Raw genomic sequence first — 18,005 nt, forward strand, 5'->3', positions numbered from 1 at the left:
GGTGATAAGGTGGTTATGTGCCGGTGCCAATAGCCCAACAACCCGAATAACCTTTGCGCCATCCCCTTGTTACTGGGGGGCGCTAGGGCTGCTATTTGGTTCCGTAGAGTAGGGCTCCCCGTAGGTGGTACGGTCCACTTTGTCGGAGCCGGTTCCGCATACCAACATTCAGGAGCTCCTGGTCTCGTCCCTGATATTGCGCACTGTAGATGTCGGTTTGCGCCGCTACCTCTCGCAAACGGGACCCGCGTCTTGCATGGAGTGCAAGGGTGTGTTATAATCGGTCCAATCCAAAGCACTGTTCTGCTTGTTTTGGACCGTCAGTATCACCCACTCATGTATGGAGCCGTGCCCCTGGGTGTTACGGAGAATCACATTCATGGTGGTGTCTGTTGTCAGGGCACCAAGCTGTTTAAATTCTTGGTCCGTGACGTCCCCGTCCTGTGCACCTTGGTCCCATAGACGCACCAGCCATACCCCCAAACTTTCACCAGGTTTTTGCTGATACCGGTCCCACATTTCACGTAATTCGCTGTGGGTGAAATCCCTGACCGTCTGCGTGTGCCCCGACGGTCCCTGTTGTTTCATTTTGCGGGTGCGCAGCGGACGGACCACAGGGTCGGGTTCTGTGTCCGTCCACCCTGTGTCCGATTCCGTAACAGAATCGGACACCCAGATGTCCCCATCCCAGGGGTCTGGGTCAAAACCATTGGACCCACCAAGGGCGCGCACCTTTGCGGGATCTATTCGCGTGTTTCTCTTTTTCACGCATTTCTTTTCTCGGGCTGTCGCCCATCGACAGGCCAGGGCGGTTTGGTTGCTTTCCGCCCTGTTGGCCCGTTCCTGTGTCGTCCGAACGGCTTCGGGCAAAGCACAGTTCTGTTTCTCGCCTTGTGCTGTGGTTACTAGGTTTTGCTCTCTCTCCTTCCTTAGTTGTTCTTTCTCTCGCTCTGCCTCACGGAGGCAGGTCAAGAGTATGCAACCCACTTGCTCTGTGCTCCCCTTTTTCTTGGGGAAACCCGCTTCCTCCAATAGGTCGCACGCAGCAAAGGGAATGCCGTGATGATTACCTTCCAACCTTTTATCCCAATAGAGCGGGGCAGTAATGCAAGCCAACCGTTTGGAAACTTTTCCCCAGCCGTCTGTGGTAGCCCACCCTGGGATATCATAGGTTTCGGCTTCCACCGTCTTTGCCTTTCGCCTAATCATATTGACCAGATCCTGCCGACTACTCCAAATGTAGTGTTTTGTTTTAAACACAGGTTCTGGATCTGAGACAATATAGTACACGGGCGAAAGTGAAACGTACTACTTTATTGTAACACTTATAACTTACTAGTACTGTAACAAACAAACAAACAATCAATCACAAGCTCACGTCCGTCTGCCCGTCGGGGACCCCTGAAGTCGACAGCTGGTAATTGAGCCTGTAGTTTTCCAAGGCACCGGATGCACTCCCAGTCCTCGGTGAAGTCCTCGGAGTCTGGAAAGTCCCTGATAGTTACACTCGGGCGTAAATAAGTGTACTTGTGGCGGACGGCCAGGTCAAACAGCTGGTGGCCTTCAGGCGTCTTGCGCGATGTAAACACGTTTAGCTGCTGACAACACTTGTGATATTTCATGCATTTCACCCTTATGTTACACCCTCCGACGGTACAGCAATCTCTCAGTACTGCATTGCAGTGACAAGCTGGATTATGTGTTCAAGGCTCTGGATTGGGACTCGCCTTTAAATTACAACATTGTGTTCAAACAATGTTGTAATTTAAAGGCGAGACTGCTACCACTGAGCCACGGCTGTCGCCTGAAAGGGAGACTGAGGGGCTGAGGGATGGCATTCTGGAGCGTGGATATGGCTGAAGGCAGGGCTGTCAAAAGTAGGGCAAATATAGTGCGGATACACAAGCGGCCAGAGGTGGAGGAGCGGAGTGTTTGTCAGGGGCTGTACGGCTGGATGAGGTTTCGGAGACAGGGAGGGGTGAAGCTGGGAAGGATTCAAGTGCAAGCAAGAATAAATGAGAACTACAGGCTTAGAAGACTGGGATCAACTGCAAGTCGGTAAGGGCATGGGGGATTGATGAGGGACTCTTCAATCAAAATGCAAAGGGTGTGGATGGAATCCGCAGCAAGGATCTGAATATTGTGGGGTCAAAGATCACGACTTCTAAAATGTATCTGGAGGTAATTGTAGTTCATCTCAAACAGAATGTCGGTCAGACACGACAAATACATGGGAAGGGTCAAGAGAGGCGGTGGTTTTGTCTGCGGACAATGTCACCAAAGGGCAACATGTAGATGAGGAAGAAGAGGGAGCCAAGGATTGAACCTTTAGAGACATCAGATATAACGGTGATAGGGTAGGAAGAGAAGCTTCGCCTGGCTATGAACAGATAGGTGAATGGAACCAGGCGAGGGTAGTCCCACAAACAGAGGCCAATGATCGATGTATGAGAAGGTCATGGGTGGGTTGGCTGTCGGTGTGGAGGAGAGGGCGGAAATTGGTAGGTGTCGGCCATGGAGCGATTTAACACCCAAGATAAGAATTTTTAATTTTAGGGATATGTAACTGCGAGCTAATGAGTGTCCGTGAGGCTGAGCAGGACATGGTGCTCGTTGGAAGGTAGCGGTTGGGTGGCTGGCCAGGATTGCATTAGATGAATGGAGTCTGGAGGGGTCAGAGGCATTGATGAGGGTTTCAATGGCAATAGGCTGAGGAAGGAATGGAGGCGAGTTAGGGAAGCGCGGGGCCTTTGCGATGGAGGTCAAATCGCGTCATGGGCTCAGCCCGGGGTTACACGGCATCAATTTTATTGGAGCCACCAACCAATGTAAAATAAACGGGTAAACATCTGCCGTAAAATAATGGAGAGAGGAACATAACAACATAAGAAATAGGAGCAGGAGTTGGCCATACGGCCCCCTCAAGCCCACTCCGCCATTCAAGAAGATCATGGCTGATTTTCAACCCCAACTCCACTTTCCCGCCCGATGCCCATATCTCTTGATTCTCCTGGAGTCCAAAAATCTATCTATCTCAACTTTGAATATAATCAACGACTCAGTATTCACAGCCCTCTGGGGCAGAGAATTCCAAAGGTTCATAACCCTCTGAGTAAATAAATTCCTCCTCATCTCAGTCTGAAATGGCCCACCCCTTACCCTGAGATTATTCCCCTTGTTCTACACTCTCCAGTCAGGGGGAAACATCCTATCAGCGTCTACCCTGTCAAGCCCGCTTTGAACCTTGTATGTTTCAATGATATCGCTCCTCATTCTTCTAAACTCCAGAGAGTATCGGCTCATTCTACTCAACGTCTCCTCATAGAACAACCCTCTCTTCCCAGGAATTAATCCAGTGAACCTTCGTTGCACCTCCTCCAGGGCAAGTATATTCATCCTTAGATAAGGAGACCCAAACTGTACACAGTACTCCAGGTGAGGTCTCATCAAAACCCCGTACAATTGTAGTAAAATTTCCTTATTCTTGTATTCAACCACCTTGCAAGAAAAGCCAACATAACATTTGCCATCCTAATTGCTTATTATACCTGCATGCTATTCTTTTGTGTTTCGAGTACGAGGACACCCAAATCTCTCTGAACAGCAACATTTAATAATTTCTCATCATTAAAAAAAATATATTATTTTTATTCTTCCAACCAAAGTGAATAACCTCACATTTCCCACATTATACTCCATCTGCCACCTTCTTGTCCACTCACCTAACCTGCCAATATCCCTTTGTAGATTCTTTGTGACCTCCTCACAGCTTACTTTCTCACCTAGCTTTGTATCGTGATCAAATGGATATATTACATTCGGTCCCTTCATCTAAGTCATTAATATGGATTGTAAATAGCTGAGGCCCAAGCACCGATCCTTGCAGTACCCCACTAGTTACAACCTGCCAACCTGAAAATGACCCGTTTATCCGTAGTCTCTGTTTTCTGTCCGTTAACCAATCGTCTATTCTTGCTGATAAATTATTCCAATCGCCTGAGCCCTTATCTTGTGCAGCAACCTTTTATGTAGCACCTTATCGAATGCCTTTTAAAAATCCAAATACACTACATCCACTGGTTCCTCTTTATCTATCCTGCAAGTTACGTCCTCAAAAAACTCGAATAAATTTGTCAAACACGATTTCCCTTTCATAAAACCATGTTGATTCTGCCAAATCATATTATGATTTTCTAAGTGCCTGTTACCACTACCTTAATAATGGTTTCCAGCATTTTCCAGACGACTGATGTCAGACTAACTGGTCTGTAGTTCCCTGTTTTCTCTGTCCCTTCTTTCTTGAATAGCGGGGTTATATTTGCTACCTCCAATTCGCTGGTGCTGTTAAAGAATCTAGGGAATTTTGGAAGATCAGAACCAATGCATCCATTGTCTCATTTCTAATCTTCAGATGTGGGCCATCAGGTCCTGGGGATTTATCGGCTTTCAGTCCCATTAGTTTCCTATAAGGTATGGCAGTCAAGCACGTTCAGTGTCCGTCCCCTAGTATCACCCATATTCATTTCTAAGCTGCAATCCTCAACGTGGCCTTTAACTGTCCGCATGCCAGAGACTTAAAGGTCATATTTTAACTGGGAAACTGCAGGAACAGAGTGAAATAGGTCTGCCTGTGTCCCTGAATTCAATGTGCACAAGGAGAAATCGGGAAAATTTATAAATGAATCGGCAGAAGTGAACATGGTCAATGCAATTATATGAAAACTGTAAATGAAGCCGCTCATTGTTGTTGGACCAGTCCTTTCTGAGCACAGCTTTTAACTTTATTCCTGAGAGAGGTCTCATTAAGATAATGTCCTGGACTTGGAGATGTTTTTGATATATTCACGTCATCATTTACTTCGGAGTCAAAGCTGCTGATGTAATGTGTTTGTTCAAATGACTCTAACTGATGGCAATGATCAGGGGTATTACCTTGTCAGTGGAGATTTACCCCCTGTATAAATCAGAGCTTGTTGCAATGTATCAGCTCAGAGTGCCTGCCGGAGCTGCGGTTTACAGGCCAACAGAAGTCAATGCTTCTCATGGAAATGGGATATCCAGTAATGTTTCTGATAGAACGCATTTATTATCCTGTTATTTCAGCCATTGGAATTCCGGGTAAGCCGTATCTCCTGCTGCTAATGGTGTAAATCGATGTTAACTGTGCTACTTGGAAAATTATATTTTCTCCCATCATGTTTTACACAGCCGCCTCTTCTGTTCTATCAGTTGAATGATGCAATGTTTAAAGTTTCTACTCTTTAGGACTTGTAGGAGCTGCGTTATAACTGCAATGATCTTTGTATATCCAACCCTGGCATTATTACTGGAGTATTCCTTGTCCTGAATGTATTGGAATCAGGTGTCTGGGCTAAGAGCTGGTATCAGACCATCAGGAGCTGTTAACAGTTTCATCTTGTGGAAATAGCCTGTCCTGGAATTTTTTTTCATAAATGTGTTTTCAGTGATTGATAAAGAGACAGCTCACGGTCTCAGTGTTACAAGGAGGCAGCGCAATGTCCTCTCTCCACAATAATATGGTCCAATTTATCTGGGATTACACTGTAGTTATTGGTTATCACAGTTATGAAATATTAATTCATTGCGTGTGTATCTGACGCAGCTCCGGAGGTTCTGGCTACTGAATTGAGTTTGCTGCTGATTCTTTCATTTCTCATTCTCTGCTTCACTCTAGATGAACTCACTGTAAAATGCAATGTTTTGAGGTTATGTTGTATCAGTTTTGACTTTATCTGTTGGAATCATGAGCCCTTCCATTTATCTGTAAATTATAAGCAGCAGCGGTGATGATGGCGTTTTGTTAATTGAACAATGCCGCCATCTAACGCTGTACTTTATAATTACAGGAGAAGGAATTTCAATTATTGTGAGGTGTGTCTGGAAGAGGCATTCGATTCTGTTTATTCCATGCATTGTGAATGAAGTGAACAGTGTAGGTGAACGGATGGAGACTTGAATGATCTGTAGCAACATTAAACTATTCACAGAGGCTTCACCATTTAAAAAATTGACACAAAGAATAGGATCGTTGCAACACGGGGCTGGTGAAGAGAAAGCAGTCGCAGGATGTTAGGATTTACTCGGATGTGAAAAGAGGCATTGAGAAAAAGAATAGAGACAGTGAGGAGAGATAGAGAGGAGCAATAGGGAACGACACTGAGAAGGAAAACGAGAGAGTTGGGAGAAGGAGCGCGAGAAAAGAGAGATGTGGTGAGGCACTGGAGTGAATAATTCATCGGAATGAACGGCTGAAACTTCCCGTACAATTATTCAGAGGAAATGTGACTTGAAAGTGTTGTTTGGATGTTGTCAGATTGTGAGAGTTTTATTAGACTCTCGCCGGAAGTGTTAATCACTATCAGGTCCTCAGTCTGTTTTGGTGAATGTTCCTTTTGCTTACTTTTTAAAAAAAATAAAAACAATTGAAATGTATTTAATGAATAGACTCAGTGATTTCTTTATCATAATTAATTATTAGGATATTGTATTCGAAAAGCTGTGCATCAGCTTAATTCAATAAAGAACGAGGTTGATTTAATCAACACAGAGTAATTAAATTATAATTGAATATACAAAGTATAATTATTGAACACATTTTAAACCCAACACAGGGCCCCTAACACCAATAACCACATAAATAAATTAATTAATTGCGTTGTGTTACTGGGACCTATAGATTAGATTTCCTCTAACATCTGCTGCAGTCTCTCCCTGTAAATCCCAGCCTCTCCTCCCACTGCATTGAATCCTCTGTCTCCTCATCGGTTGCTTCATTTCATCCGCTTTCCCAAACTATCTGCTCCTGACTCCCCTCCAGCTCCTACATGTCCTTTTCCTTTGTTTCCCTCCCAATCACACTTCCAATCCGATCCGTAGCCTCAAACTCACCGCCGCGGCTCTTGTCCTTTCCCGTTTTGTGCCGGCCCCTGTCGGTTCTCTTAACCTAATCAACAAACCAGCAGCACCTTCCCTTGTCCCCTTACCTCCCCCACCTTCGCTCACTTCCCCGACCTGCTGGAACCCAAATCTGCATTTATTCCGCTCAGTAAAACCCCTTCTCCCTTCCCGACCTGCACTGTGCCCTCACTCGGCACTTCCAGAGGATCCGGTGCTCATTTTATTCACTTTCTGTATCAATTTCCCAATTCACTATTGATAATTGTGCTTCAAAACATTTATCTGCCCGAAAGCGCTGCCCAGGTCAGTTAGTCAGTTTTCAGCGTTTGATGCAGCAACAAAGCTGGAAATTTCACCCCAGATCCTCTCAAACTGCTGTGTTGATTCCAGGTCTGATCAGTAATTTCTCTGCATCTGTTTCTCTCTCTTACAGTTAACTTGGTGGCGATTGTGATCCTGTCCCGAGGAAAGTGCGGACTCTCCAAATGTATCACTTGCTACCTGGTGGGAATGGCAGCGGCCGATCTCCTGGTCGTTATCTCTGATCCGATATTGAGCTGGATTGGTCAGATTTTTTTCCCATATTCATTCCTGCACATTACTCCGGTATGTAGTTTTATTATATTCCTGCGTTTTGCAGTCATCGATATTTCTGTCTGGCTCACAGTTGCTTTCACCTTTGATCGATTTGTGGCCATTTGTTGTGAGAAGCTGAAACCAAAATATTGCACCGAGAAAACGGCGGCTGTTATTATAGGAACAGTGACTCTCCTGGCCTGTTTAAGGTGTGTCCCGTGGTTCTTTGCCTTTCAACCTGCATATGTAACTAATATTGCTCCGTGGCACTGTCTCCATAAACCCAGCTTTGTTACTTCACCCGCATGGAGAACATTTGAGTCACTTCAGGTCATTTTAACACCTTGTGTCCCGTTCTTATTGATTTTGCTCCTCAATGTTCTGACGGTCAGACGTATTTTAGTGTCCAGTCGAGTCCGCAGGGGACTCCGTGGTAGCAGCAATGGAGAGAATCAAAAGGATCCAGAGATGGAGAACCGAAAAAAATCCATCATTTTACTCTTCAGTATATCGGGCAGTTTTATATTGTTATGGATGCCTGGTGTTCTATTTTACATCTATCGGCAAATTGCAAACCTTTATTCCAACTCACCAAGTGACCCAAGTTATATCGCAGCATCCACGTCAAGCATGCTTCAAGTGCTGAATTCTTGCACAAACACGTGTATTTATCTCCTGACCCAAACTAAATTCAGAGAGGAGCTGAAGAACGCGGTGAAATACCCACTCAATCTGATTATTAAATCAGTTAAGTCATAGGAGGATCTGAAGGGTTTCAAGCACTAGAACTAAATCCCATTTCATCCTGCATCCCCGATACTTCCCACTAGACGGAGAGTACATTTTATATTAGCAGCACAGAGCTCTGAAATGATCTTAAATCTGGTTCTGATGTATTTTAGAGATAATATGACTTTTTGAGGCAGGACTTGCTCTGCCGAAACGCATGCATCATTTCTCAAAAAGGCGGCACTCAAGAAACTCAGCTGGACGTCAACTAAATGGCTGCCATGCACCTACAGTGAAATGGACAAACATGCCATTCACAGTCACTTCTGTGGGCTGGATCAGAATGGATACATTTACCTAAAAGAGAGAGAGAGAGAGAGAGATAGAGAGAGAGAGAAAAACAACGGGAATCAGAGAGACAGAAACAGAATGGGCAATATAGATTCATAGAATGATACAGCTGAAAGAGAGGCCATTCAGCCCATCGTGCCTGTGCCGGCTGTTGGAAAGAACGATCCGATTAGTCCCACATCCCTGCTTTTCCCCATTGCCCTGCATTTTTTCCAATTCAAATATTTATCCAATTCCCTTTTGAAAATTACGATTGAATGTGCTGCTATCGCCCTTTCAGGCAGCCCATTCCAGATCATTACAACTCGCTGCATATTTTTTCACCCATTTCCCCTTTGGTCCTTTGCCAATCACCTTAAATTAGTGTCTTCTGGTTACCTGCCTTTTGTGGAAACATTTTCTCCTTATTTACTCTATCAAAATCCTTCATGATTTTGAACACCTCTATCGAATCTTCCCTTGACCTTCTTTGGTCTAAGGAGAACAACCCCAGATTCTCTAATCTCTCCAATGTACTGAAGTCTTCCATCCTGGTACCATTCTAACAAATATCCTCCGCACCTTCTCTAAGTCCTTGACATCCGAACGAACATACAAGCAGAAGAACAATGACGGACAGGAAAAGACCTTCTGGTCCATTCTGCCTGTCCCACACAATCATGATACCTTGCATATCACACTAAATACACTCCCCTCCCCACACCATGTGGTCTCTTGGGAGAGAAAACAATCAGATAAACACCCAGGCCAATTTGGGGGGAAAATCTGGGCGATTGAGATGGAAACAGGAGAGGTAGATATATAACAGAGAGCGAGAGATACAGACATAGAGAGAAACAGAAAAAGGAGGTATATAACACAGAGAGAGAAACAGACAGAGAGAAACGGGAGAGGGATGTATATAAAACACAGAGAGAAACAGAGAGAGAGAGAGAGAGAGAGAGAGAGAGAGAGAGAGACGGGAGAGTGAGCTATGTAACCCAGAGAGAGAAAGAGAAAGAAAGAAACAGCAGAGGGAGATACAATATATATCAAAACAAAACAGCCAGAGAGAAACGGGAGAGGGAGATATATAACACGGAGAAACAGATAGAGAGAAACAGTCGAGCGAGGTATATAACACAGAAAGAGAAACGAGAGAAACAGAAGAGGATTTTTTTATAATAGAGAGAGAAAGAAACAGGCAGAGTGAAACAGACAAAGAGCGAAATAGGAGCAGGGCAGAGGGAAAGGGAAAGAAAATGAGCGAAGCATAGAAAGAGAAACAGAGAAACACATGAAAATGGGGAGAGAGGAACAGAGAGACAGGGCGAGAGGTAAATCTCTGCATTCTTCACTGTAGAACTTCCACCTCTATTATTCCCCACAGCTGCTTCTGGATAGTGACAATGCGAGAGAGATAAAGTGAGAGAAGGAATGGAAACATAGTTACAGAGAGAGGCAAATGCACAGAAACAGAGGACAGAAGGAGGAACTGAGGGATGATGAGTCAAAAACAGAGAAAAAGAAAAATGTTAGAAACAGTTAAAGAAGGGAATGATAAGAAGGCAGAGAGAGAAACAGAAAACGAGTGACAGTGACTGAAGAGTAGAACGGGGCAGAGAGAGAAGGACAGAAATAACAAGGTAAAGAAAGACAAACACATGAAAGACGAGTAAAAACACAAAGAAGCAGAAGTGAGGGTGTAAGATTATACATTCACCTGTTGAATCTGTATTGAGCATGTAGTTTGGGCAATTCACCTTTTGTATTACTCAAACATATAGCTGATGATTGTTAACCAATGTATTGATGTAATCACACCTGTACCTTGACTCATTGTACCACATGTATTTGAGATATTTACCCTTTTCAACACTTATATCAACACATTTCTTTCTTTGGTACTAATTAAGCAAGTATATAGTAATTAACTACACAACTTAGAATCTGTCAAGCTTTGCAAAAACCCTTAAAAATCCTTTATTAAAAATAATAAAAGTAAAGTATGAAATCGCCAAAACAGCATATAAGCTGTAACCATAGACAGGCAGACATGCCCTCGAAATAAGAACCCCGCTGTCCATATGAGAAAATGGAGTCTTGGAGTTCCCAGCCTGGGGCCCAGACAGAAGGATCAGATAATAGGCCTAGAAGCTGCTAACAGTGGCCTTGATAAGATGTGGGGCCAGTCCCGTGGAAATTGTGGTAACTGGTGATTGGTCAAACACAGGGGTATGGCATTGGAGGGGGGGGGGTACTCCATCACCCCCTGTCCATCACAGAAAGACATAAGGAGGAGGGCAACTCTGCTTCCTTTGTCCTGAAAAATGCTCGACACCCAGTTGGCCACCACGTCTTTTGGGCAGGGTCCCCATCGGGTCAAACACCTGTTTCAATAATTCAATAATAGCCTCTGACACCGGACTCAAAAGTAGCATTAAAGAGAGACCTCTTCCCACTGTCAGGTTGTAGATGATATGGAAGGGAGTAGGGTTGACCCTGGAGTGAAACCACTCATCCCTGAGGAGAGGTCCCGGAACCGACAAGGTCAGTGGCCAACAGGCCAGAGGTCTACGGGTCAGAGGCCAGCAGGTCAGAGGCCTACCGCGTGAGTCTTGTCCCTAGCAAGGAGACAGGAAGAAAAGAGGAAACCCCAGGCTGGTTAGCGGCAATGGTATCGACGGATGAGACACCAGGCGAGGTGACTGTCAAGACTCCTGTGCCCAGTTCGGGTGACATAATTCTTGTTCTGTACTACCAACTACTGGTTACAGTGCTGAACTTTGTTTGAAATTTAATAAAACTCCACTGTACCACATTGTTGTCACGTCGATCATTGGCAGAGGGGTGGAGTTACCCAACAGGAATGAAACACCAGACTTGTAATAGTTAATTTTCAGTGTCAGGGAGGTTGAATACCAGTAATTAACACTTATCACGTCATTAAGAGGGCAGTTTAAACTGAAATGGACAAGAGTTAACTTTCTGTGGCGAGTTTAGTTCGTATCTACCACGCAAATACAGGAACTTCACGCCACTCAATGTATTTCAATGGTGAGTCAGACGGTGCGATGCCGTTTTCCTGAAGCTAAAAGCGGAGCGGCGCATCTCAGACACCAGACTTTGGATTTCCACGAACTGCGCATCTGAACCTGCTGAGCAATTTGTGCTGAAATAACGGTGAGTGCCATTAACCTCGCCGTTATTATGACAATAAATCCTGACCCATTATATTCTAACTCTCCGATGTCCTGCAAATGAAATCGGCCAACAATGAACTAAATTAGAAACTAAGGCAGTTGTGGGAAATTGAACAATTTGCAAATACTTTTATTTATATTCAAGTATTTCACTTAATGAACTGCACAAATTCCATTGTCCGTTTCTGAGACCGTGATTTTCACTCAGAGCCGGGAACCCAGCCCGTCTTTAGATATTCGCTTGGGGAACCTGGAAGCCAATTGAATGCATCACAATCTGCGATCAATCGATGGTGAATATTTGAGCTTCCGGGTTTCCCACGCGCCAGGCAGTCAGATTGACAGGTCGTCTGTCTGTCGGCAGTGAAAGGAGCAGCAAATCAGTGAGGGGGCGGGAGGGAGAGAGAGATCATCGGCCATCGGCCCTGGAAAAAAATCGGAGGGGGTGGTGGGGAGGTGGGGGGCATGGACAACATCCGGGGGTCCAGTAAGCATCAGAGATCAGGAGGGGTCAGTCAGCGGTGGGGATCGTGGGGGTCAAATAGTATTGGAGATCGGGGGGGTGGGTGGTCTTTCAGCATTGGGGATCAGGGCGGTCAGACAACTTCGGAGATCGGAGGTTCAATCAGCATTGGGGATCAGGGGGGTCAATCAGCATCGGAGATCGGGGGGTCAGACAGCATTGGGGATCGGGTGGTAAAATAACATCGGAAATCGGGGGTTAATCAGCATTTGTGATGAGGGGGGTCATTCAACATTGGGGATCATCGGGGGGTCAGTCAGCATTGGGGATCGGGGGGGTGGGTTCAGTCAGCATCCGGGATCGGGGGAGAGGGGGGCGTGTCAGTCAGCATCCGGGATCGGGGGGGGGGGGGCTGTCATTCAACACCCGGGAGAGGGGGGGGGTGGTGTTGCAGTCATTCAACATCCGGGATCGGGGTTGGGGTGGGGGTCAGTCAACGTCGGGGATCGGGGGAATCCACCATGGGAGAGGGGTGTCCGCCGATCGCGGGGGTCCTGTCAGCCAGGTGAGCTTGTTGGGCCAGGATGAAGCTCTCCTTCTCCTCCGGGCCCACAAGCAGTGCAATAAAGGCTCTCGCTGACCTCATGGATCTGGCCCTTCCCGCCTGTTTTCACCTGTTGTGAGGCGCATCGAAACCTCCCTGGGTTTAAGCCAGAAATGGGCGCCTTGGAGCAGGGATGCGGTCCCGCTGTAAAAAGTTATTACTTTAACCTCCCTCCCACCTCTAACCCACCCGTTCTTCGGAGTTAAAATCACCCCCATAACTGAGGCCTGCACTTGAATCAACATCGCTGCCTTTACAATTAAACACAATGTCTTCCTCAGTCTGCATCTCCTTCTCTCTACTGTACCGCCCGTATGTGTTTCAGTTTCAGCTCCTGAACAAGTACAGGACAAGTGGATAAAAGGGAACGATTCACTCCTGTCAGGTTATGTATATTTCACGTTTGTCTCAGTGTCAGTTCCTGCAAAGCTCAGGACACGATTGGTAAAAGGGAATGGTTAATGGACGCTCTCCGTCATACCGAGGAATGTTTGATTTGAATGAAAGAAAGTGTCACAAATAGGCCAGCACATATACGGGACATGTGTCACTGACCGTTCAACGTGTGTGTCTCAGTGTCACTGGTCGCATAATGTAAACCAGGGGCCCCTCGCAGTTTGTCTCCATCGCACCGCCCCCACCCCCGCTATGGCCCACGCACCCTTGGCTCCTCTCACAGCCTGTATCCCACTCCCCCCGTCACCCAAGCACCCCTCGGTCCCCTCACAGCCTGTCTCCTCCTCCCTTGGGTCCCCTTGGACATCCCACACTGCCCGGAAACGACAATCAAAGAATTAAAGCTAAACAGATTCTGCTCCAAAGACACAATTGATGCAGGACTGGAATCGGTGCTGACACCTTCCTTCCGCTCTGCTCTGGGCCTCTTGTTTTGTATATTCTCCCATCTCCTGTTCCTTTATGTGTTTTGTCATTTTGAAGTTTCTCAGATATTGGTTAAACTTTTCAGTGTCGCAGAGTGTTTATTGCAAACACCTTCAATCCTGTGTAGATATGAGGGACACAATTTAATTCTCACACTATTGAATGGAAGACATGTTTCTCTCCATTGAACAATCCCACATCCTGTCTCTGTAAAGATAACAAGGACTTCCAAAATGCTGGAATATATGAATGGGAAAACTGATTTTAATCTCAGGTCCCAGCACAATTTTAACAACAACAACAACTTCCCTTTATGTAGCACCTTAAATGTCCAAAAGTGGTTCACAGGAGCGATTTTCAAACAACATTTTATACCAAGCGACGTAAGGAGGTATTCGGAAAGGTGAACAAAAGCTTGTTCAAAGAGGTAGGTTTTAAGCAGCGTCTTAAAGGAGGAGAGAGCTATCGAGAGGGAGAGAGGTTCGGGGGCTGGGGGATTCCAGAGCTTAGGGCCTAGGCAGCTGAAGGCACGGCCGTCAATGGTGGAGTGATTAAAATCGGGGATGTGCAAAAGTCAAGAATTGGAGGAGCGCAGAGATCTCGGAGGGTCAGCGAGCACAGGGGTGATGGGAGTACGGGACTTGGTGCGGGTTATGATAAGGGCAGCTGAGTTTTTAGTGAGCTCCAGTTTGTGGAGGATGCAAGATGGGAGGCCAGTCAGGAGACCATTGGAATATTCCAGTCTCGAAGTAACAAGGGCATGGATGTGGGGATGGGCAATGTTATGGTGGTGGAATTGTGCGGTCTTGGTGATGGAGCGGATATGCGGTTGTTCGCTCCTCTCAGGGACAAATAGGACACCAAGGTTACGAACAGTCTGTTTCAGCCTCAGACGGTGGTCAGGAAGAGGGATGGAGTCATTTGCTAGGGAACGAAGATTGTGGTGGGGACCAAAGACAATGGCTTCGGTCTTCCCAATATTTAGTTGGAGGGAGTTTTTGCTCATGTCGGACAAACAGTGTGACAAATGAGAGGCAGTGGAGGCGTCGAGAGAGGTGTTGGTGAGGTAGAGCTGGGTGTCGTCAGAGTACATATAGAATCTGACATTGTGTTTTTGGATGTTGTCGCCGAGGGGCAGCATGTAGATGAGAAATAGGAGGGGGCCAAGGATAGATCCTCGGGGGACACCAGAGGTAACGGTGCGGAACGGGAAGAGAAGCCACTGGAGGAGATTGTCCGGCTATGACTGGAGAGATAAGAATGGAACCAGGCGAGCACAGTCCCACCCAGCTGGACGAAGGAGGAGATGTGTTGGAGGAGGATGTTGTGGTCAACCATGTCAAAGGCTGCAGAACGGTCGAGAAGGATGAAGGATTTAGTTTTTTGATGAGGTAACAGAGAGGGTAGATGTGGCAATGCAGTTGATATGCTGTATATGGACATTCAAGAGGTGTTTGAAAAAGTGCCGCATAATGGGCTTCTCATCAAGATTGAAGCCCATGGAATAAAAGTGGCAGTGGCAGCATGGATGCAAAATTGGCTAAGTAACAGGAAACAGAGAGTAGTGGTGAACAATTGTTTTTTTCGGACTGGAGGAAGCTGTACAGGGCTCGGTAGTAGGACCACTGCTTTTCTTGATATATATTAATGACTTGAACTTGGGTGTACAGGGCACAATTTCCAAATTTGCAGGCGACACAAAACTTGGAAGTGTAGTGAACAGTGAGCAGAATAGTGATGGACTTCAAGAGGATGTCGACAGCCTGGTGGCATGGGCGGACACGTGGCAGATGAAATTTAATGCAAAAAATGTGAAGTTATACATTTCGGTAGGGTGAACGAGGAGAGGCAATATCAACTAAAGGGCACAGTTCTAAAAGGGGTACAGGAACAGAAAGATCTCGGGGGTATAAATACATAAATCGTTGAAGGTGGCAGGGCAGGTTGAGAAATCGGTTAAGAAAGCATACGGGATCCTGGGCTTTATAAATAGAGGCATAGAGTACAAAAGCAAGGAAGTCATGATGAATCTTTATTAAACACTGGTTCGGCCATAACTGGTGTATTTGTGTCCATTTCTGGGCATTGTACTTTAGGAAAGATGCGAAGGCCTTGGAGAGGGTGCAGAAAAGATTGACTAGAATGATTCCAGGGATGAGGGAAATTAGTTACGTGGAAAGACTGGAGAAGTTGGGATTGTTCTCCTTGGACAGAGAAAATTGAGAGGCGATTTGATAGAGGTATTCAAAATCATGAAGTGTCGAGACAGAATAGATGGAGATAAAGTGTTCACATTGGTGGAAGAGCCAAGAACCAGAGGAGGTAGATCTAAGGTGATTGGCAAGAGAACCAAAGGTGGCAGGACGAAAAACCTTTTACACAACGAATGGTTAGGATCTGGAATGCACTGCCTGAATGGGTGGTGGAGGCAGGTCCAATCGTGGCTTTCAAAAGGGAACTAGATAAGTACTTGAAAGGAAAAATTTGCAGGACTATGGGGATAGGGCGGGGGAGTGGGACTAGCTGGATTGCTCTTGCATAGAGCCGGCAAGGACTTGACGGGCGGAATGGCCTCCTTCCGTGCTGTAACCTTTCGATGATTCTATTATTCTATGCTATAGAAATGTGATTTGTTGTTGTTATTTTAAAGAATAACTCTGAAATATTCCACGGTACTTGTGAATCAAGAAAAATTCAGAGTCAACAGAGAAAGAGGTAGAGTGAAAGAACGAAAGAGAGAGGGAGAGTGAGAGAGCCTGAGATATAAAAGCAGAGAGAGGGGGCCAGAGATAGGGACAGGGAGAAAGGAGAGAGACAGAGAGAGAAACAGTGACTCAGTGTCAGCTTATGTACATGCACAGCACACTGAGGGTAATAAGGAATGATTCGCTCCCGCCTGGTATTGTACGGCTTGTGTCTGTCTCAGTGTCAGCTCCTGTAAATTTACAGCACACAGATAGAATGTGATAGAAAGCGACAGAGGGAATCAGACAGAGAGAAACAATGGGGGGTGGGGGCGCAGAAACTGAGAGAGAACGTGACAGAAAATGAAGAGGTAATGAGACAGAGAAACGGATGGAGAGAGTGTGGAAGAGACAGAGGAAAAGAGAGACAGTGATAGGGAGAGACAATGAGACATAGTGTGAGATAAAGTGAGTCAGATTAAAAGAGGCACAGAGCAAGAAACAGAGCGAGAATGACAGAGAGAGACAGATAGACGGTGAGGGAGAGAAAGAGAAGCAGACTGGGATTCAAAGAGTCAGGGAAAATATAGAAAGAGAAAGAAAGTAAGAGGGCGAGAGAAAAAGAGATGGGGAAACAATAGGAAACAAAGGAGGACTGAATGAGACAGAGGGTGAGAGAGTGAGGGAGTGAAACAGAAAAAGAAATGGACCGGTATAAACTCACATCGGCAGATTGGTCGGGTCTGGCATGCAGATTGGAGGATGTGGGATATAGTTTTGAGAAATATTTAGTCAATATTTTGAAATAAAATTTTTTAAACATAACGATGAGATCTGCACATGCGTTTTACTTGCAATTTCGGATCAGCCAGATGCAATTTAATGCGGATAAATGTGAAGTGATGCACTTTAAGAGGAACAACATGGAGAGGCAGTACAATCCAAATGGTACCATTCTGAGTGTGGCGGAAGAGCAGACGGACCTGGGGGGCATATTCATAAATCTTTGAAGGTGTCAGGGCAAGTTGTTAAGGTTGTTAAGAAAGCGTAGGTGGATACTTTGGTTTGTAAATAGGGGCATTGAATACACAAACAAGGATATCATGCTAAACCTTTACTAATCTTTGGTTAGGCCTCAGCTGGAGTATTGTGTACAATAGTGGGTACCACAATTTAAGAATGATATCAAGACCTTGGAGAGGGTACAGAGGGGATCTACCAGTGTGCTGCCAGGAATGGGGGACTTCAGTTATATGGAGAGTTTGGAGAAGCTAGGATTGTTCTTCTCAGAGCAGAGAACGTTGAGGGAAGGCCTGATAAAGGTATTCAAATAATGAGGGGTTTTGATAGACGGAAGAAGGAGAAATTTTTCCTCTGGTAAGTCAGTCGGTAACCAACGGTCATAGATTTAAAATAATTGGCAAAAGAACTCGAAGGAGAAATGAGGAGAATGTTTTCACACAGCGGGTTGTTATAACCTGGAACGCACCGCCTAAAAGGGCGGTGTCCCTTTTAGAGGCCTTTATCTGTCTTCGTGTCAGAGACTCAATATTCATACTTTAACTGGGAAACTGCAGGAACAGAGTGAAACGGGTCTGCTTGTGTCCCTGGATTCA

At 45.6% G+C, this 18,005-nt stretch overlaps 1 pseudogene; it reads left to right on the forward strand.

Moving 5' to 3' along the window:
• LOC137312388 (zinc finger protein 850-like) overlaps nucleotides 1-18,005 on the forward strand; it is a 568,085-nt pseudogene that overhangs the window by 224,993 nt on the left and 325,087 nt on the right.

The sequence above is a fragment of the Heptranchias perlo genome, unplaced genomic scaffold (assembly GCF_035084215.1).
Source record: "Heptranchias perlo isolate sHepPer1 unplaced genomic scaffold, sHepPer1.hap1 HAP1_SCAFFOLD_43, whole genome shotgun sequence".
In the NCBI taxonomy this organism is placed as follows: Eukaryota; Metazoa; Chordata; class Chondrichthyes; order Hexanchiformes; family Hexanchidae; genus Heptranchias; species Heptranchias perlo.